At 40.2% G+C, this 22658-nt stretch overlaps 1 long non-coding RNA gene and 1 pseudogene across 1 annotated transcript; both read left to right on the top strand.

Annotated features, from left to right (window-relative positions):
* The first annotated feature begins 1847 nt into the window (after nucleotides 1–1847).
* LOC131509891 (uncharacterized) lies at nucleotides 1848–10115 on the top strand. The gene is made up of 3 exons (XR_009260763.1): nucleotides 1848–2227; nucleotides 2858–3007; nucleotides 9929–10115. It is a non-coding gene; the product is annotated as an uncharacterized LOC131509891 (long non-coding RNA).
* Nucleotides 10116–11951: 1836 nt separating this feature from the next.
* Nucleotides 11952–22658, top strand: part of LOC131508597 (transmembrane protein 230-like) — a 63827-nt pseudogene continuing 53120 nt past the window's right edge.

The raw sequence follows: 22658 nt of genomic DNA, 5'->3' as shown, positions 1-22658 counted from the left end.
TCCCTTTGAGCTAGATACGTTCTATCTGTTGTACAGAAGAGACATCTGAGGCCCAGGATCACACAGTTGGCCACTGCAGAGCTGAGATGCATAAACAGTCTTTCAGATTCCAAAGCCCATGTTAACCTGTGATAGAAACGGTTTCTGGAATACTCTATAAAAAATTAACTTTCTGGACTACAGGAGCAGCAGCAGCGTTTGTGAGAAATGATCGAGCTTTCGTTTTTGTTGTTTTCTTTTAAATCATTTTGGAGAAGATTTTCTTTTAGTCCAAGAACCTAGGGTTTTAATGTACGGATCACTTCCAAGTCACGTTAAGACAGAGCAGGAGAAAAGGCGCCAAAGAAAGAAAACAAAAGGCAAGCATACATAAGTAACTCACACATTTGTATTTCAGTTGTGTATTTGTAGTCATTTTGTTTGGAGCTGCTGTAGACCCAGTTTAGTCTCCCTGAGCAGACAGCATCCTTCCAGGTAGAAATAAGTGTTAGGTACTTGTTATGCGGTGCCTTCCTTCCCTGTGAAGCATTTCAGCTGAGAAACGAAGAATTGCACTTGAGACTTTATACATTTTATCCCTTGGCAACCCACTGCAGTGATATTACAAACACTGAGGCTGTTAGACTAATGGGAGTAAATATTGCTAAAGCTGTGAAAGATGCTGTAAAATATTCACTCATTCGCGGGAGAACAATTTACTGAGCACCCGCCCTGTGCTAGGCACTGTGCTAGAGACAAGCTCTGAAAAAAAAACAAAAAACAAAAAACAAAACGTCCTGAAAATCGAATCCTTTCACTGGAGGAGCTCACAATTAAGTAACAGATGTGGACTGTTATATCAGTAACTATAAAATAATACAATCACTAGTGTTGGTAAATGTTTAACCAGATTTTCAAGAAAACATCTTTGTATCAGGCACAGTTGCCATGATGCAGTACCACGACCAGTATTAAGTTACCAACATGATGTCATAGAATCTGGAGTCGGGAAGAGAATGGTTAATGTAAGCAGGACCCGTCAGCCCCAGCTTACCATTTATTGCATTGTATTATAATGTTATATTTATACATTATAGTGTACTGTAGATAATGCCATGTTAGTATTCTGGTTAGAATAAGCAGGTATCCTGAGCAGCGCTTTTAAGGTTAAACACCGCAAGAGATCCTGAGCTTCTTAATGGTAGAGCAGAGATTAGAAATGAGACCGCTTAACTTCTTTCTGTTTTTAAATCTTTATTTATTCATTTTGAGAGAGTACATGCATGCATATAAATATATGTATGTAACATGTAAAATATGATAAATGCAAAGTAACCTAAAATCATATAAGATAATGCCATGTTAAGGTGATATAAGCTATTAGTTAAAAGTTTGGGTTTTAGGGCACCTGGGTGGCTCAGTCAGTTAAGCATCTGACTTCAGCTCACGTCATGATCTCGTGGTTCGTGAGTTTGAGACCCACATCAGTCTGTGTGCTGACAGCTCAGAGCCTGGAGCCTGCTTCAGATTCTGTGTCTCCCTCTCTCTCTGCTCTTCCCCCGTTCGTGCTCTGTCTTTCTCTCTCTGTCTCTCTCAAAAATAAATAAACATTAAAAAAATTAAAACAAAAATTTTAGGTTCTAGGACAGGAGCAATATGACCTTAAATTTCAGCTTAACTACTCATAGGCTGTGTGGTTTTAGTAAATTACTTCGCCCCTCTATGCCTCAGTGTTCTTGTCTATTTAATGGGAGAAATGCTCGTACCTACCACAGAGGGCTGTTGTGAGGAAAAGCCTAGAAATTCCTAGTCCCTGATTCAAGGTAGGTCCTTACTAAGTCCTGACTTCATGCGTGAGGGAGTGATTAGCAGCATCACTGGGTAGGAACTAAATGGTCCTGAGGACCTAGAGAAAGGAAAGATTAAGTCATTGTAAATCAGCCAAGGTAGCACAAGAAGACAAAGTGTTTGAAATGGCCCTTGCAGGCTGAGGAGGATCTTGCTAGGCACTTAGAGAGGAGAAGCTCACCCCGGGTTGGTGCAGTGGCAGGAGCAATTCTGTTTGTGGTGATGGTGCTTCTGTCAGATGACTATTGTCCTTTGAGCACATCTGCCTTCTTTCCCCTCAGACAGCTAGGACCTGCCACGCATCTGCTTCTGCTGTTACTCCTGGAACGCCAGCTTCCTCGGGACCCACTGGGCCACTCAGGGTGACAGCCACATATTGCTAATCCTTCCTGAGGACTTTGTGAGTACTTCTATGAATAGCTTGCACTTTTTTGCCAACAGCCTTTGTTTACCGAAGCCCCAGAAACTGGCGAGGGAGACGTATTAATGATGAGGGCCTCGTTTCTATTGTATTTTACTGAAATTCCATTTCAGCTGCAGAAATGCCAGATGCCTTCCAGTGAAACATAATTTCTTGAAGTACACATATTAAAGGACATCATATTTCATCTTGCCATGCCTGTGGTTTATCCAAACAAAGGAAATGGGTTGTTACTAAGGAAAGCATAAGTCAAAATTCCAATTATGACTGTTAAATCACATGTGAAATTACTTTTAATAATTAAAAATAGCTCTCCCCACTCTGCAGTCCTAGCCTGATATTATGTCTGGTGCCATTTTAAGGAAAGCTAATAATCCCTAGGAAATCCCAGTGACCTTAATTGTCTTCATATCCACCCTTCAGTGACCTTTATCGCTTAGATGGTGAAAATCTAAAATAAATGATTCTAATATATCTGATGTGCAACTGCATCAAGTTCATTCGTTTTATGCATTTGTTATGTTTCCATGACACTATTTCCTCTGAAGAGGTGAACACGCTTTGTAGAGAGTATTTATTATATCTCTTTCTTAAATTCAAATTTGAAAGCAGCGAGAGGAAAATGTCAACGAGGAGATCGTCATTTGGGGAAGAAGTGAAAACCACACAAGGAAAAGAAACTGAAAAGAAGTGGAGCTAAAGAAGAGAATCAGTCATTATAAACTCCCCTGGCCAAAGGCCAGTGTTGCATAAAAACGGGTAAGAGAGCAGCCAAACCTATTTCCAGAAGCAACAAATTAAACATTTGTGGAATAATTCCTTTGACAAAAGATCCTAAGGTTCTAAGAGAGCCCGTAGGTAGCACCAAGGCTGGACTACCTCCTGGCTGTTTATCATAGGAGCCGGTTTTTATGTCTATATCTCCTATCCAGGAATATTCTTAGAGTCAACCCCATAACTGGTTCTCTAGGGACTGCACATGAAGTGTACGATGCCAAATTTCTTCTTTCTCATGCTTCAAATTAGTGGTGTCACTTTCATACCATTACAGGCTACATTTCCGTCATTTTTCCTCAACAACACTGCAAAAGCTGCTCTTCTGTCTATTCATGTAATTAGTCATTCGTCTATTCATTCAACAAACACTTCCTGGGTGTATATTATGTCCTTGGACTGTATTTGTTTGCTTGTTTTTTAAATGTCTGTTTTGGAGAGACAGAGTACAGGTTGGGTAGGGGCAGAGAGAGGGGGGGCGGGCAGAGGATCTGAAGCAGGCTCTGCGCTGACAGCACAGAGCCCGATCTGGGGCTCAAACTCATGAACTGTAAGATCGTGACCTAGCCGAAGTCGGAGGCTCAACTGACTGGGCCACCCAGGAGCCCCTGTATTTGCTTTTTTTGTTTTCAGCTGCTAAGTTTGAGAGTCACTTGGTATGCAGCGGCAGATAGCTAATAACACCCATGCTGTGCTAACTGCGAGGCCCTGTTCTTGAGAAAGAATCTCTCACGTAGTAGACAATCAACATTTGTTGGATGTATTAACAGATGGAAAGGTGGTGGAGAAAAACTCCTTAATTTGATTTAAAGCCATTTACAACTAAGAGTAGCTATAGTTTCACTGCAAGATTAAAAATAGAACCAATTACTAAAAAAATTACTTTACAAACTATGGCTACCATGTAATCAATATCACATACATGAATACTTAATGCAGCCTGCGCCTTCTTTCCTATTTAAGTCCCAAGTTTCTTTGGCTTAGCAAAGGCAATGAGCAGGAGGGAATTTGTCTAATTCTCTCTTAAAGATCTTTAACTTCTATTTGCAGGTGTTTTTGCCTTCTAATCTTTGTCTCCGTTGTTTCCCCAGCCTTTGTCACGATAACAGATGTACTTTTTGTATTCTTTCAAACCCAGCCATTTTGGTTAAGAAGGAAAAAGATTTAAATCAAATTGTGGTTCATTTGTGGTGCTCTCCACAGACATTTATAACTGACAACTGAATGCATCAGTTGCTTTAAAAAGCCTGACTCTATAGTCATTCATAACAAAAACAAAGGGGCTGACTGATGAACAGTTCTCTGGAGTTGGAGGAAGGTTGGAATACTTTACATTTCCAATTTAAAGTTTCACAGAAATCTCTGAAACGTGTTTGTATTATAGATCCTGGTTCAAATTTTATAGCTGAGGGCAACTTTTGACCCAACTGGTTGACTCTGACTTCTTTTCAATATGTTTTTCCTCTGTGAACATCTTTGATGACTTTTCAGACATTTGCTTCTGTCTACCAAAGGCTCATTTTTATTAACAGTGATAAGTAGCCTCCATTTTATCTGCATGAATTTTATGATAGGCAAAGACACAATAAACCTTGTTTGAAACGTGTTTCATGTAGGAAGAATAAACTTACTCTTTGTAACCACGTGGGCCTTTAGCTGCCAGTTTGCAATGGGGAGACACTGAAAAATGTATGTTATTTTGTTTTAATGATATTTTATGCTCATGATTCTCATTTTTGTGTAGATAAAACAGGGCATCATTAAGAGCAGCACCATTGTGATATCTTGCAGTGTTGAATTCTCTGAGCAGGATATGTTTAAGCCTCAGTAGTTTTTGACCATGAATTCACATTTAAAAGAAAATACATTCAGGGTTAGGAAAACAGCAGGTGAAAAGGGAGTTGTAACTATCTCTTTTTACTAGGAAAAATAAAATTGGCAGGAATAGACTTGTTCATCTTCTGCACTTCTATTCTTAATGATAATTATATGACCAAGCAATACACATTAGCTATGGCAGTTGGGGGTCTCAAATTATATAGCATTATTGGCACCATCCCACAAATAGAAAGCAGAACTGGAAAGAAATAGAGGCATTAGATTTATTTATCATTGATGAGATGTAGCAATGTGAGATTAGCATTCTGCAGTGCACAGTGGCATTAAATTCTATGTAGCACAGTGTTTCCTAATGGCAGCACTATTGACATTTTGGGCTGGATGATTCTTTGTTGTGGGGACCTGTCGTGTGCAGTGTAGGATATATGTGCAGCAATATCCCTGGCCTGTACCCACTAGACGCCAGTGGCATCACCCCAGCCCTGACAATCAAAACTGTGTCTAGTCCTTGCCAAGTGTCCTCTGATGGGCAAATGAGCCCTTGCTCCCTGCCCTGAAAACCAATACTTCAGAGGGGTACTTCAGAGTAAAAATGCAAGATACAGACAAACTTAAGACCTACACTATGTCTGTCAGAAATATCCCTCTGAAAGGGCACCCAGTAGGTTGACCAGGCGGAAGCAGAGACTCACACAGCTGGAAGAGGCTGTGGGAGATAGGTAAGCCATCTTTATTTATTGAATCGGACCCTGAGAACCTGGAACGGTGTAGATTGGCTCAACGCCACACAGCTGGTTTGGGACAGGCCTGAAACTTGATGTTTTCCTACTTGTATACTGTCTTTTCTTCCTATCTGAACCTAACTCAGCCTCAATAAAGCTTGGATTCAAATATTAATTTTGGGCTTGCCTCTTAATGAACTGTGTTTGCTTTGTCTTAATCCATGGGAATGACCAGTAGTGCTGTAAAGAAAAAATGTTACCCCTACCTAGGAAAATTGTCTACCCCTTCACTGGAGTGAATAATGAGGGATCTTGAGGTTTAATTCTGTGTTTTCTCTGTTAAATCATTCCTAGAACTATGCTAATGATGTAAGTTTAAAGACTAAAACTTTGAAGTGCAGCCTATTCAATATGAGTATACAGAATACAGCCTTATTGCCTGGGTTCAATCACTCACTCTCTATGTGCCCATGGACCCATTAGATAACTTCTCTAAGTCTGAGTTTTTGTATTTGGGCAGGGGATGGCCAGAGGGGATAATTGAACGTAACTCATAAGGTTGACATGGAGACAAAAAGCAATGACAGGCGTAAAGAAGTTGAGCATATCTTCTAGTATACAGAAAGCGTTGCCTAAATACAAGTGCTGTTATTGTTGCTATTGTTGTTATTAGTAGCACTAGTGTTGAATCAAATGATTTCCGGGGCGCCCAGGTGGCTCAGTCAGTTAAGCGTCTGACTTCATCTCGGGTCATGATCTCGCGGTTCATGAGCTCAAGCCCCGTGTCAGGCTCTGTGCTGAGAGCTCAGAGCCTGGAGCCTGCTTCGAGTTCTCTCTCTCTCTCTCTCTCTCTCTCTCTCTCTCTCTCTCTTTCTCTCTTTCTCTGCCCTTCCCCTGCTCACGCTCTGTCTCTCTCTCTGTCTCAAAAATAAATAAACATTAAAAAATAAAATAAATCCAATATTTCCAAATAAGCTAACTGTGCATGGAGAGATGTGAGTACTATTCTTTGTAAAGCACACATCAGAAAGACTAACTGGGAAATAAAGGTGTGTGAGTGAGTAGGGAGAGTGCTCAGTCCTGGCAGGACTGAGAAAAGCTGCGTGGAAATGTCCAAGAAATCCTATTCTGAGAAAAGGGTTTTAAGATAACAAGAAATCTTCAGAATTATCACAGTTTAAAATAGAATTTTCGAAGTTAGCTTTATTTTGATGCTGAAATAAGACAAGTTAACATAAGCCTGTATGTTTGAATGTGATTTGTTTTTGTTTTTGTTTTTTTTTAATTTTATCTATTGAATGACTCCTATATGCCAGGCATTCTCGTCTCCACGGCTCACCGTCTTCACCAAGTGAAGTTAGTAACAAGACTCAAACACAATGCAAACCGCCTATTATCTTTCCCCTCATCATTTCAATAACCAAGAGACTCTGGGCCATTAATGAAATATAATAAAGGATTCCAACATGAATTGTGGTTGGAAAAGAGATGGGAAAATGTCATGTCTTCTCTGTGAATACTTTGAAATGAAAAAGTAAATCGTATACACTTTGGAATAATTTCAGAAGTTTCTTGTTACCTCAGACCATTTCTGGTCATTAAAAAAGACAATATTGTTGGCTCCAGTTAGTCTGTTGGCACTGTGTTTGTGGGGATATCTAGGCATGTAATTTGGTTGTGTTACTTATTAGGCTTTATTGGTATCCATTTGAGTTTTCTTGGCTTTTTTGGGAAAGTTTTGTTTTTGTGTGTAAAATATACACCCAATGTTTTTGTTTTGGTGCCTCAGCAGGTCTTAAGGATGCCTTGACACTGTATTGTAAGAACCTAAAATGCTTCGCTGCTCTTATATATACAACAGTGAGGAATACATTATTTAATATTATTTTATTTTTAATCAAAAAATTTTTGATGTTTATTTTTGAGAGTCAGACAGATAGACAGGTTGTGAGCAGGGGAGGGGCAGGGAGAGAGGGAGACACAGAATCTGAAGCGGACTCTAGGCTCTGAGCTGTTAGCTCAGAGCCCGACGTGGGGCTCAAACTCCCAACCGTGAGATCATGGCCTGAGCCGAAGTTGGACGCTTGACAGACTGAGCCACCCAGTGGCTCACCCACATGTAAAGCCACCTACTTTACATGTATGCCCCCATTTTTAATTTGAAAAAAGGAAAAAATGGAATATTCACCATGGTATTGAAATGAGCAACAAGTGAAATCCTGCTGTTCACTAAGCAAAATGTCCTACTTCTCTGCATAATAAATAGCAAATCCTCATTGTTTGTCCTCTGGTTGCTCATTGTCCTGATAAATTCTCATGTGGAAATAAATTAATTCATGCCCCCCTTTAAAGGAGACAGTAGAAGGGAATAAAAAGAGCGCTGGATTGAAGTTAAAGGATCCTGATCTAACGTATTTACTGGCTGTGTGAACTTGGATAAGACAGGGTTTGAGTCTGTAAAATGGAATTAAAACTATCTATCCTGCCTCCTTCTGAGAGGCACATTGACAATCAGATGAGATAACATATGGGGACTATGTTGTAAAATGAGCAGCATGATGGGAGGGTGAAGCATTACCAGGAGGGACGAGGGACATGGACACTGCGCCTATCACCAGGGTTCAGGCATGTCTGAGCATGACTGCTGAATGGTGGAGCCGTTCTCCCTGGAGTCTGTTTGCCTAAGAGACCTGGTGCCTGCTTCAATAGAAGTCATAATAAGAGAAGCCTGTGGCAGCCATGACATTCTGGAGCCAGTTTCAAAACAAAACAAAACAAAACAAAATAAAACAAAACAAAAACATCAACCAAAAAACAGTTTTGCTCTCTTGAGAAAGCATATGAGTGTGAAACCAGTACAGGAGCTATGCTTAGATTTCTCTTCTGGCTCTTCCTCTTTGACCTCTTGTGTAAGTCACATGGAAGGAGGGTGAGGGGAGCTCTAAGGAAAAATGAACAGATCCTACAGGATATTTGGAGAAGCAGCAGGTCTTGGAGACAGTTTATATGGAGTGAAACTCTTCAAGTAGGAAGAGGCATTCTCCCCATGTGCTGTGAACAGAACATCATTCACCTTTGACAACTCAGATCATGCGACAATTCATCATTGGCATGGCAAATACCTGGCATTGCAGACATTCCAAGGTCATTACTAAAAAGTGGTGAGCATCTGTGCCCAGCTCTGGCAGCCACCAAACCTATTTGAGGTGGCACAGCTCCCAATTACCAGGGGCTGCCGATCTCCCAGCAACTACCCTTTGTGTAGCCCTGGTACCCATGTCTGGGCTCTCGGTGGCTATCTCTCTCCAATGTGAGCCTCTTCCTTCTTCTTGTAGTCTGTTTTCTAGGTTTGATAACTGATTCAGGCAGACAGTAAAATTTGCCTTCTCTAAAATTAAATTTGATCTAATTGAAAATATTGAATGGGGGGGGGGTGCCTGGGTGGCTCAGTGGGGTAAGCCTCTGACTCTTCATTGTGGCTCAGTCATGATCTCACAGTTCTTGAGTTCAAGCCCTGCTTCAGGCTGTGCACTGACAGCACAGAGCCTGCTTAGGATTCTCTCTCTCTCTCTCTCTCTCTCTCTCTCTCTCTCTCCCTCCCTCCCCTACTCGTGAGCACACGTGCTCTCTCTCTTTCTCAAAATAAATCAATAAGCTTAAAAAAAAACCATAAAATATTGAATGAAGAGACAGATTGAAAGTCACCAAATACTCCTCACCTAATTATCCCAGTTCTAGAAACAGTCCAGAGAATTGGCCCTGAAATTGTCTGGTTGTGCTTCAGTTCTTGCTCTTACTGAAGATGCTTTGCCTGGTGATTCTTTTGATTCCCAATACAATGTTAGTATTCTCTTAATACTTTCTGCTGAAAAGAACAAATTTCTTTTTTTTTATGTTTATTTATTTTTGAGAGAGAAAGAGACACAGTGACAGAGCATGAGTCGGGGAGGGGGAGAGAGCGAGGGAGACACAGATCTGAAGCAGGCTTCAGGCTCCAAGCTGTCAGCACAGAGCCCGACGTAGGGCTCGAACTCACGGACCAAAAGATCATGACCTGAGCTGAAGTTGGACACTTAACAGACTGAGGCGCCCAGAGAAGAACTAATTTTTGTTTTTTCAAACCAAATGAAGTTTAACAAGTAATTGGATAAAGAGGACTTTAGAGGTGATAGGGCTTAGACTTTAGCAAGTGAGAGGAAAAGCTAGTATAATATAAGTTATTTGGTCAAACATTATTCTGGATGCTTCTGTGAAGGTACTTTTTGGATGAGATTGACATTTAAAATGGTGATCTTTGAGTAAAGCAGATGACCCTCCCTAATGTGAGTGGGCCTTGTCTATTCAGGTGAAGGCCCAAGAGAACAAAGAATGACCTCCTCGAGCAAAACGGAATTCTGCTAGCAGAACACTTTTGGGCTCGGACTGCAACTCTTCCCCAGATCTCCAGTTGCCCACCTACTCTTCACACTTTGTACTTGGAACCCCACAATTGCATAAGCCAATTCCTTAAAATAAAACTGTCTTTGTACACATCTTGTTGGTTCTGTTTCTTTGGAGAACCCTGACTAATACATGCACTGTTATCTCACTTTGTGGCATAGATATCAAGCCCCTCTGAATTAACAGTTCTCACTCTTACTGCTGTAAGGTAGGTAAGGACCAGCTGATGACAAAGGAGTAAGAATATTAAAAATTAAATTGGAGATTTTTAAAAAATCCTCAGCCTCTCTTATCTCTACAGCAGACTGGGATGCGAATTGTTTATTAATGTCTATATTAGTTTCCTATTTTTGCTGTAGAAAATTACCATAAATGTATTGGTTTAAAACAACACAAATGTATTATCACTGCTCTAGAGAGCAAAAGTCTAAAATGAGTTGGCAGAGCTGTGTTTCTTCTGGAAGTTCTAAGGGAGAATCTGTTGCCTTGTCTTTCTGCTTCTAAAGGCTCCCTGCATCCCTTGGTTCATGGCTTCTTTCCACAATGACTCCAGCCTCACCTGTGTCATCACATCTCCTTTTGATTCTGACACCTGCCTCTTATGAGGACCCTGTGATTACGTTGGATTCGTGTGGATAATCCAGGAGAATCTCCTCAGCTCAAGATCTTTAATTTCAACATGTTTGCTAAGTTCCATGTGCCATATATGGTAACTTATTCACAGGTACTGGGGATTGGGACATGGTCATTTGGGGCAGGGATATTACTTTCCTTTTCATAGAGCCACACATGGGAATGTGGTCCTAATGGGTGTTATGGCTCAGATAAACCTTGAGAACGATTTTTCTGGAAGCCAAAAGAGAAACAATTCACTGATTTCTTTGTCGATATTGTCTTCAAAAGTTGGATTCAAGAGCTTCTTCTCTCCAGACTTGGGGTAGAAGTAGAAAAACCAATCCAAGGACAGAAGATATGTCACCAAGAGCATAAGAATGCTTACTGATTCCTGGGAATAAGTGCACAAGCATAAGTGATGGAGTCCTTATTCATGTGGAAATTAAATTCTTTGGGAAGGAGAGAAATAGTAAGCATACAATAAATTGGGATACATTTTGACAGTGGAACTGAGTGGATTTGCTGGGAAATTAGACATGGGGAGTGAGAAGAAGGGAGAAATCAGGACTCGAGACCCCTGCTGAGTCGGGGAGCACCTGCTGAGCGGATGATGCAGCATTAGGCCCTGCAGAGACTGTGATGGCAAGGTAGAGACCAGATCCTCCCTCAGTGATCAGAGTTCGGTAAAAGGATAAACTCAAAAGGCCAAGAACACGCATGGAAGTACTGTCTTGTTCCACACAAGGAAGAACCAACCAGGGGGCAGTACACATTTGTAAAGATGCTTAATCAGTGCTCACCAGAGAAATGTAAATTAGCTTTATGACTTTTTTCACAAAACTGGAAAAATTAGAAGACTGGTAATAAAAATTAACAATGTGGTGAGGCTGCCTGAAAGACTATCTCAGTCGTTAACTGCATGAAAAAGAGACATCAGACTCTTTTTTAAATTGGCAGAGCTGTAGGGAAAACAAATACTTTCCATTTTTGTTGGGAGTGTGGGGTTGGAAAAAAAATGTTTCTCTTCAGAAAAAAAAATGTTTTGGGTCACCTGGGTGACTCAGTTGGTTAAGCGTCTGACTTCATCTCAGATCATGATCTCATGATGTGATCTCATGACTGGGAGTTCGAGCCCCACATCGGGCTCTGCGCTGACAGCGTAGAACCTGGAGTTTGCTTCGAATTCTGTGTCTCCACTCTCTGCCCCTCCCCCACTTGAGCTCTGTCTCTCTGTCTCTCTCAAAAATAAATACACATTAAAAAAAATTTTTTAATGTTTCTGCATCTCTTAAAATTAAAAGTGTGCCACTAGCATGGTCCAGCAATGGACACTTTTAAATGTAAAGGGAAATTACGGAGGTGTACAAAGAGGTAAGTTCAAAAGTTTCACTGCAGTATCATTTATAATAATGGAAAAAAATCAGAGGAAATTTAAATACCTCTTAACAAACTACTTGTTAAATTGACTATCCATATCCAAATAACAACTATTCATAAAGAAAGCAGTAGGTAGATTTTTATGCACTGGCATGCACAAACGTTAAAAACACATTGACAAGTGAAAATGCGTTGCAAATATTTATGCACAGTATAATATAATTTATGTCTGAAATCTTTATAGACAAAACTAAATAATCCTTATGTACGTATGTAAGTTGTAGCATAATTCTATTGGTGAGGGAGTCAGAGGGCATTCACTTTACCTATATTGTTTGATTATTGTAAAATGATATTGTATTAAGGTAGCATCTAATTAAACAATTAAAACAATGACAAAAATAAGAAGTCAGCTCAATAAAAACAAGGACTTACTGTGATGTATGGCTGTACATTTTCATCAAAGCTTTTTCCATTGGATAAGCCCCAATTTCTCTTGATCATTTAGTGCTTTTCATATTGACGTGAAAATCAGATATTTTTTTCAGACAAAAGGAAGTAGAACATCTTTGAAATGCAAAGCAACATATAACAGTGCAATACTTAAGGGTTTTATTCAACTGCAAGGTCAATATAAATCAACACTATGATAAGGCTTCCTGCAAAGCTCTCTCTATCATTAACGGCATTAAAAGAGACATAGAATCTTGAACAAGGGAAAAAAACAGCTTGTCTCTTTTCTGTGCTGCTCACACTCTACCTGGAGTATTCCATCCAGGTGTGAATGCCACATTTGAATCATGTGCAAAGAAAGAAAGCATAGCCATTAAAGGGTTTGAAAAGATGACCTGTGGGGAATAGTAAAATGAATGGGGAATTATTTAACCAGGAGAAAAGGATACTCAAATGACATACGACGGTTGACTTTAAGCATTGTGATACTGCTACACAGAGGACAAAAGGAGCACATCTGTTTTTATGCAGTGTACACAAAATAATAAGTGCCATTTTACAAAACACTAACATGTGTATGTGTTCTTAACCCTGTGAGTTATGACCATCCTATTTGACAGTGGTGGCAGAGAACAATAAAGTTCATGTTTCCCTTTTCTGTAGTGTTACCACTAAGAAGTGACTGCCAGCCAGGGACTACATTTCCTAGCCCTAGCTGAAGTTAGACATGGCCCTCTGACTGGGCTTTCCGGTCAGTGGAATATCAGTGGAAGAATTGGAAGGCACTTCTGTACTTACACACACACACACACACACACGCACATTCACGCACAATGCCCTGTGTGAATTCTTCTGTGTGCTTTTCCCCTTCTGGTTAGCTGTAATAGAGTTACAAAAACTTGGGGCACGTGAGTGGCTCAGTCAACTACGTGTCTGACTGGCTCAGGTCATGATCTCACGGTTCGTAGGTTCGAGCCCCGCATCGGGCTCTGTGCTGACAGCTCAGAGGTTGGAGCCTGCTTCAGATTCTGTGTCTCTGTCTCTCTCTACCCCTCCTCTGCTTACTCTGTGTCTCTCTCTGTCTCTCGAAAATGAGTAAATGTTAAAAAAAAGAGAGATACAAAACAACCTAATCATAATTATGATGAAGCCTCCATCCACCTGGGTCCCTAACTGACCGTGTGTAGAAGGGCTGCTCCACCAATCTGTTAATTCACTCGGTACAGTTATGTAGTAAAAATTCAGTTTCTAATGAGTTTGAGCCATTAGACACATTGAAGTGTATTGTTGAAGCAGTTAGTCCACTTCAGTTCATTGAATAGACTCAGAAAGTGAAACTCAACAGGTAAGTGTAGAGTCCAAAACAAACTTTCAAATCATTCAGTTAGACTCCAGGCCACCTCGTTCTGAATCCAAGTCTTTTTCTCTTGTGCTATACTGCCAGGCAGCTAAACCAGGACAAATGTTATAAACGAGAGGAACAGAGGTCACCGCTGAAGATAGAAGACTTCTGTAACAGGCCTATCTTTGCATTTCTTCAAGAGGCAGTATGCACTCCATCACAGGAGGCGTTCAGAAGGGAACATTAGAGAAAACAATTAAACCATGGTTGAGTGTCAGAGTTAGATGATTTGATGTTTTTTACAACCTGAGATCCCATGATTCAGGCACACTTCAAGCCCTCAAATGATATTTATTAGACAAACACTATGCACTCAGCAGCAATTTGGGAACCCTGTGGTCTCCTTAGCAAGGTATAATGGGAATGCTAGGAAGTGAGCCAGAAAGAAAAAGTGAATGAGAACTATAACTGGAGCAAGTTCCACCAAATTTATCATTTGGAAAGGTTTGTAAGATTGAGAGTGATAAAGAAGCTCATTAGGACATGTGAATAATTCTCTCAGCAAATAAAGTTTCTTGTGTAAAATGTTGACAATAGAAGAGTTTACACAAATGTAAAAACCCATGCTTCTGACATTTATTCTTCCTATTGGAATGAGGGTCATAGCCAGAGAACCTTGAGTAAGGGGTAAAATATTAGAGCAGATGTCTCTGATTGATACTGGTGAGGTTAATACAGGCATGAGGGCTGCAGGAAGGAGAGGATGATTTCAAGTTTTTGTAGCTTTACTGTAATAATGTCAACAGGTTCTTGTAACACCTAGAGAGTTGCGTTTGAAGCAAATTCATTTGTGTGTACAATTTTCCCATCCTCAGCAAAGCTGAACATGGCTGCTACTTCTTGTCCACCATTTTGTTTTCTAGGGGGAAAAAAACAAAAAGGAATAGAAGAGAAAGCAAGGAGGGTATTCAAGTTAGCATGAGATAAACAGCTGAAGTACAAGTGACAACCCTATCTTTTTCTCCTTAACACCTTATTGGCATTTGTCTAGAGTGCCCCCCAAAACAAGATAGATGCAAAAAATAAGTTATTTATCTTAGTTCTTTTTACATAAGTTTCAAGGTGATTTGTTGATTCATCAAATACTTTTTAGTTCTCTACACTATGTCAGAGTGTGATCTAAGTACTAGGGTAGCAATAATAAACAGAAAACAACAACAGCAATCACTACCGTCACTGAGCTTCCATTCCAGTAGAAGAAAGAGACAATATACAAATAAAAGATGTGTGACAGTGATAAGTGCAGATAAAGAGCTTAAATCAGGGCATGTTGGAGGAAATTTTAGTAAAGGTAGTCCTAAAATGCCTTAATGAGACTAGGAATTGTGAGCAAGTTGAGAAGGAAGTGAGAGAGTGAGCCAGACAGATGGTTCAAGAAACTCATTCCACGTTGGAGGAGTCAGGTGTCTAGGTCCTAAGCTGCCCTTGACAGCAAAGAGCTGACATGGTTGGAATAGAAGGCAAGACAGAAAGAATGCAAGACAATGATATTAGAAATATAACAAGGGTGAGGACAAGTACAACCTTGAGATTATAGAACCCTCAGTCTGGTTGCAGTGAGAACTCTGGAGGAGCTTAAGCAAAGAGTTGACAAAACCTGACTTACTTTAAAACAATGTTTTGTGTTTTTTTAATTTTTTTTAGGGGAGAGAGAGAGAGAGAGAGAGAGAGAGGGAGAGAGAGTGCACGTACATGGGGCAGGGGCAGAGAGAGGGGGAGACAGAATCTGAAGCAGGCTCCAGGCTCTGAGCTGTCAGCACAGAGCCTCATGTGGGTCTCAAACCCACAAGCAACTGGCGCCCCCTGAATCTGACTTAACTTTTAAAAAATTTATTTAATGTTTATTTATTTTTGAGACAGAGAAAGACAGAGTGCAAGCAGGAGAGGGGCAGAGAGACAAGGAGACACAGAATCTGTAAGCAGGCTCCAGGCTCTGAGCTGTCAGCACAGAGCCCAATGTGAGGCTCAAACCCATGAACAGTGAGATCATGTCCTGAGCCAAAGTTGGATGCTTAACAGACTGAGCCACCGAGGCACCTGAATCTGACTTAACTTTTTAAGGAGATCACTCTGGGTACTATGTCAAACAAATTTGGCCAAGGTGGAGGCAAGGAGATTAACTAGATCATTATAAGAGTCTTGGCATAGTGGTTTGGTTCAGGATGATGGTGGTAAGAACAGTGAGAATGGGATGAATTCTGAATTATGTTCTAAAATTAGAATTGAGAGCATTTGCTGATAGGCTGAATATGGAGTGTAAAACAAAGAGGAGAGTTCAGGAAGGTATCCAAGTTTGGGGCCTGAACTAAAAGAATAGATATGGGGTGGGGGCGCCTGGGTGGCCTCAGGTGGTTAAGCATCTGACTTTGGCTCAGGTCATGATTTCATGTTTATTGTGTTCGAGCTCCTGTTAGGCTCTGTGCTGCCAGCTCAGAGCCTAGAGCCAGCTTCAGATTCTGTGTCTGTCTCTCTCTCTGCCCCTCCCCTGCTCGCACTCTGTCCCTCTCTCTCAAAAATAAATAAACATCAAAAAAAAATTTTTAAAGAAGAGATATTGGGGCACCTGGCTGGGTTATTTGGTTAAGCATCTGACTCTTGATTTCAGCTCCCATCATGATCTCATGGTTATGAGATTAAGGCCCATGTCAGGCTCCTTGCTCGGTGTGGAGCCTGCTTAAGATGCTCTCATTTCCTCTCTCTGTCTCTCTTTCTCTGTGTCTCTCTTTCTTCCCCCCTGTCAGGAAAATCTCTGTAGGTAAAGAAGTTTTGATAGGGGGAAACGTAGTTTGAGAAGAAGAAATAATGAACTCAGTTTTAGTTACACTAATATTCAGGTGCCCTTTTAGGTATTCAAGTGGGAGTGACAAATAGTGGGACATACAAATGCAGATTTCTGGTGAGAGGTTGTGAAGAAGGTAGAAATTGAGGAGACATCAGGACACAGATAAGTATTCAAAAGGATGTTACTCAGTGAGAGCACCTAGGAGTGACTGGAGATTGCACAGAAAGGTCCTAGGATTGTGCACTGGATTCTTACTACATGCAAGAGTTGGAAATGAAGGAGAGCCAGTCTAAGAGACTGAAAATAAGTGATTAGAAAGGTAGGAGGCAAGTTATAAAAGTGAGCTGTCTTGGAAGCAAAACAAATAAACTTTTCAAGGAGAGAGATCAATTGTGGCGAATAATAGGTAGACTGAGAGATGACCTTGGATTTAGTAACTGTGGGGTCATTGTTAGCATTCAGAGGCCAGTTATGATGGAGCGACGGAGTGAAACCCTGGCTGTAGTAGTGGAAAGAGAGATGGATGTAGAATAATCAGTCACAAGGCATATAGTTATCTTTTCAAGGAAAAAGACATTAGGTGATAGTTTCAGGGGGAAGTGAGGTCCAGAGAGAGAATTTCCTTTAATAAAGGCTAAATGGCAGTATATCTATATGATTGTGGGAATGGTCCTATAGATATTTTAAAAATAATTTTAAAACTGAGAGGGGAGAATTGCCAGGGCAACCTGAGAGAGCAGAATAGAAAGAATGGGGTCTAGATTTAGTGTATAAAGTAGAGGGTTTGACATTGGTGAGGACCCTGAATAGTCCATCCTTACTAATGGGAGATAAGGTAAGTGCATGACCCCAATTGCAGGACTGTAGGAAAGTATGATGAGCAATGCTTACAGGATTTCTACTGTGATTTCTTCAATTTTCTAGTAAAGTAGGAGGCAAGGTTAGTCAAAGGTTGAGAGTGATCATGGGGAAAACATAATGGAATTTTGAGAAAGGAAAGAAGGATCTATAATCATTATTGGGCCATTCCTTCTTTTAAAAAATTTTTAACATATATATTTTTGAGAGAGAGAAAGACAGAATGTGAGCAGGGGAGGGGCAGGAAGAGAGGGAGACAGAGAATCTAAAGCAGGCTCCAGGCTCTGAGCTATCAGCAGAGAGCCCTACCTGGGGCTTGAACTCACAAACTGTGAGATCATGACCTAAGCCGAACTTGGACGCTGAAATCACTGAGCCACCCAGGCGTTCCATAGAAGTTCCATATCAACTTCTTGATATACCAGCAGCATTATTATCTAGGAGGCTACTAGAAATTCAGATTCTCAGGTTCCACTACACACCTACAAAATTAGAATGGGTATCTCAATAAGGTCTTCAGTTGATTTTATTTTTGCCTATTAAAGTTTGAGAGGCACTGACTAGAGACTAAGAAAGAAGGGGTTAAGGGTATATACTATGTTTGGCCAGCAGCAACAAAGGCCAACTTGCGGTAATTGATGAATTTAAAATGAGATCAGTCAGGATATTTTGTGTCTTCTCCAGCCAAGTTCAGCAGTACTGGTGGAGGCATTAAGTACTCAAAGAGGTAGACTTAACCAGGGATGTGGTTTTGCGAAGAGAGTAGAGAGGAGTGATATATTTGAAGAGAATGACTATAATAATAGATTAATTATAAAAGGTAATAGTAACTGACCATGAAATGTGAGTGGAATGTAGCAGGAGGAGAGGGCTTGGGAAGGCAGGGAAGAACAATGCCAAATTGATGGATCAAGGCATTAGATATTCTGGAGGGGCTGAAGTGTTATTGGAGCTTAAGTACTACAAGAAGGGAATTGAAAAATAGAATGGAGTTTGATGCCATTATTGGTAAGTGTCCTGGTCAAGCATATGGCAGTGATAATAGAGTGCCTGAGATAGAGTGTTGGACAGAATCACTGGAGCAGAGAAGATCAAGAAGTTAAGATGAGGACATTGGAAAGATCTTATGTGTGGCTACAGAAATTATCTAGAATTATCTGGGATGCCTGGGTGGCTCCATCAGTTAAGCGTCCAACTCTTGATTTTGGTTCAGGTCATGATCTCAAGATTCGTGAGTGGAGCCCCACATCAGTCTCTGCACTGACAGCGTGGAGCCTGCTTGGGATTCTCTCTGTGCCTCTCTCCTGTTTGTGTGCACATGTTTGTGCACTCTCTCTCTCTGTCTCTCTCTCTCTCTGTCTCTCTCAAAAATAAATAAATAAACCTATAAAAAAAGAATTACCTTATCAATAGTGTCAAAGGAAGTGAAATATACCAGGAGAAAAATTTTCCAAAGAAAGAGGGAGGGTAATCTGACAGTGGATGTAAAATAAGGAGGAATGTTCAGGGAAGAATGGTCTGAAAGTGGCATTGCAGAGCAGTAAGACAAGTATTATGCCTCCAGATGCCTTGACAGGAAAATTGTAGGAGAAAAATAAACCACTCCCTTGAAATTGCTTCAGGAAAAGTAGTGCCATCAGCAGAGAGTAGATTTTTGAGCAAAAAAGGAGCAAACATTTGCTGATGAGCCTGAGAATATGTGCTTGCTGATGATTAACCTAGAGCTCCATGAAAGGGTTTTAGGAGATGGGGCAGGAAAGATTAGAGTCACAACAGGCAATGGGGATAGAATCTGATGATGAGCAACAATGTGAAAATCCTAAACATCCCAGGATGGTCAACCTGAATCCAGCAAGAGTCATACTCATTAGCCCCTGGTGGTCCCAAGGCAGAAGGATGAAGAGATTGCTAGCATTGAGGAGAAAGAGTGATAAAGGGGGCCTTGCTAGAAGGAAGAAGAATTATTGAGTTCCCCCTTGACTCATGCCATTGGAGACAAGATGTCCTGCTGAAGGATGGTCTTCCTCTGAGGCTATGGGCACTGCTTGGCCCCTACTGAATGGAGCCCTGAATAGGATGGGCCCTCTTGGTAACTACACATACAGCAGCCTGCCAGAATGACGCTTATGACAGTAGTAGATTTGACTCAGCTAACAAACTGGTAGAACATCAAGGGGAAAAAACGGAATATCAAGAAGGGATATACCCAAATAAACTCATTGCAATAAGAAAAAATTGCTATAGTTGACAAGCATGTTGGTCGGTATGCTGAAATTAGAGTGGAACAATCCATTATGATAGTTTGTTATACCCTGTCAACTGCCTTGTAGCCATTTATTTAGACTTTGTTTTGACAACTGCCTTATTAATTAGCTGTTGTGATGCTATTGATTCTGATATTGAAATGGACCTAAACTTTATGACTAAAACTAAATCTCATGGGATTTCCTTTTTCTTTGCCTCTTAGTCAATCACAGAAGTCTCACTTTCCTGAACACTCTCAGGAAAGCTTTAGCATTCTTAGAACGCTATGGAGGAAAAACATGGTGAGTGCTACCCATTGATGGTGGAGAATGGAATGTGAAAATAGGATATGAAAGCCTTTCTCCTTTTTCTCTTTGTCTGAGACCTAAAACACTGTATTTATGGCCTTGAATATGATCCTGTAGGTCAAAAGCTTTCTAACTCCTGCAAATTATGCTTTTGTCAAACTGTCAGAACTTCTGTAGATACCTAGAATTCAAACCCAAAAACCTAGCAAATAGTTCCATCTTCTATGTTTAAATCTCAGTGGGGCTTTATAGTTCCTTCCTGGGGAGCACAATTCATGTTTTTAAAGTCCAGCTTACCATTTCATGTTGAAAAATTGAAACAAACACGGTGCAGTTTTTTACGACCATATAAAATTGAAGGACCAAAGAGAACAGTGTGCATTTCAAAGTGTTTCGTATAGTATTTGAGCATAACCTGAGGGAATCAATGCACCTTTTAAAAGAAACTCTTGGGGCTCCTCATGCAGCAAATTCAATCATTTGGTAATCTACTCATCACGGTTCTATTGTACATTTACCATGTGCTGTACGCATCTGAAGGAACCAAACCAGCTCTTGAAGAGTGGCCTGTAGGAGTAAAACCTATTGTGTGTTGAAAAGACAGTATAAAAAATAATATAGCTATGGGCTATGTATTTCCCGGATTTCTTTAAGGACATCATTATCAAGTTAAGCAGATACTGTGCATCAAATTGTGCATCAAAATAATAACGCCGTTCAATGAAATGAAGAGATTCACGTTTGTTCATGGAAAATGTAGCAGATTACAGTATTAAAATTATTACTTAGGTAGTATGAGAAACTCTACCCAAACTAGTTTAAGTGAAAATAATAATAATAAGAGGTAAAAGAATGTATCGGCTCATGGAAGGATGAAATCCAGGACTGTTACAGCTTTAGGCATAGCTCGATTCCAAAACTGAGGGCTCATTTTCTCTTCTTTAACTTCTCAAACAATCTCCACTGTTGCATTATCGTCTCTCTCCCTAACCACAGGTGGGTTTCTCCCAAGAGATCTTACTTTATTATGATGAGCAACACGAAGGCAAAGGAACAGTTTCCCCTTCCTTCCAACTCGTCCCTAATATCTACATACCATTCCCTGGATGGGCTCATATATCTGGTATGTTCTCAATATTAGGCAAATTGCTTCTCCCAAGAGATAAAATATTGGTTAAGCCAAGGTCACTGTAGCCAGGGATGGCCAATGGATGATTACTGACATGTCTCCAGAATTAAGGGAGTGGTAGCGTCCTCAAAGAAGTAATGCTGGGGAGGACATAAAACAACACATCTGTTATAAGCAACATGGCAAGAAGGACTGAAGCAACCTAGTTCTACAACATACAGCTTAATTATGATACAGCTACACAACAAAACCTTATGCAGGTATTAGAATTATGTTGTCTAAGAGTATGTCACATCCTGGAAAATATTCACGATGAATGGTTATATTTAAGAGGTAGTTTACTAAACAGGAAATATAACATGATCCTATTTGGATAGCATTTTGGTCTTCTTTTCACATTGTCTTATTTATTTTGAGAGAGAGAGAGAAGGTGCTTGTGAATGGGGGAGGAGCAGAGAGGGAGAGAGAGAATCCCAAGCACTGACAGCATGGGGCTCTAACCCACAAACTGTGAGATCATGACCTGAGCTGAAATCAAGAGTCGGATACTTAACTGACTGAGCCACGCAGGCGCCCCACATTTTGGTCTTATATGATGAAAAAGGTGTATTTTACCTGTTCAGAGAAACAATACTGTAAGGAAATACACTAAAATGTTAACTGACCATCTTTGGGAGGCGATATTATAGAGATATTTTATTCTTATTTTCACAAAATTGTATTGGCTGCTTTTTCATAACAAAAGGTGTTACTAGTGAAGTCAAAGAAGAAAGAACTATCATGGTTAAAATGCAAATCTAGGGGTTTGGGTTTATTTCCAAAAGAAAATGTTGCTCTGATAGAACCCTTGCAACAATTTTTCACAGATGCACAAAATGAGTGCATGTCAGGTCCTCCTGAGGCCGAATCACAGTTCGTTCATGGACTCTCATCTGAGCCCTGAGAAATCTTATTTTCAGTTTGATTCCCCACATATTTCAGAAATGGCAGGATGAGATGAGAGAAGGATTAGAGGCATGTCTAAAAATTGGCTGTACTAGGGCAAGTTAGACCTTTTTACGTTGTAATTCTCATTTTGAACTGCAAGACATTTGAGGGAGAATTCCTTAAGCATAAAAACAGAGACTTTTTATTGTCACAGTGTAGTCCCAATTTCAGCAAAATACAGTGCATACAATAAAAAATAGATGGAGGAAGACAGAACAAAAAATATTCAGAGTAGATCTAGTACTGATTAAAGCTTAATACTTTGTCTAAGGGTCTGAAATAATCTTTTCAGAGAAAATAGTTGTCAGGACAGGTGGTATAAAATTGTGTGTTCTTTTTTTTTATCATGTATAAATTTTCAGGTTTCTCCTTTGTGGCATGATGCTAAAAATCTCTATCAGGTTTTGAGAGATGTATATACTTTATTATCTGAATTTGTTAGAGAAGAGAGTGATCTTATCATTCACATGACATGTATTT

Source organism: Neofelis nebulosa, chromosome 4 (genome assembly GCF_028018385.1).
Source record: "Neofelis nebulosa isolate mNeoNeb1 chromosome 4, mNeoNeb1.pri, whole genome shotgun sequence".
NCBI classification, from domain to species: Eukaryota; Metazoa; Chordata; class Mammalia; order Carnivora; family Felidae; genus Neofelis; species Neofelis nebulosa.
The sequence above is the reverse complement of the archived record's forward strand: the minus strand, read 5'-3'. Positions and strand labels throughout refer to the sequence as shown.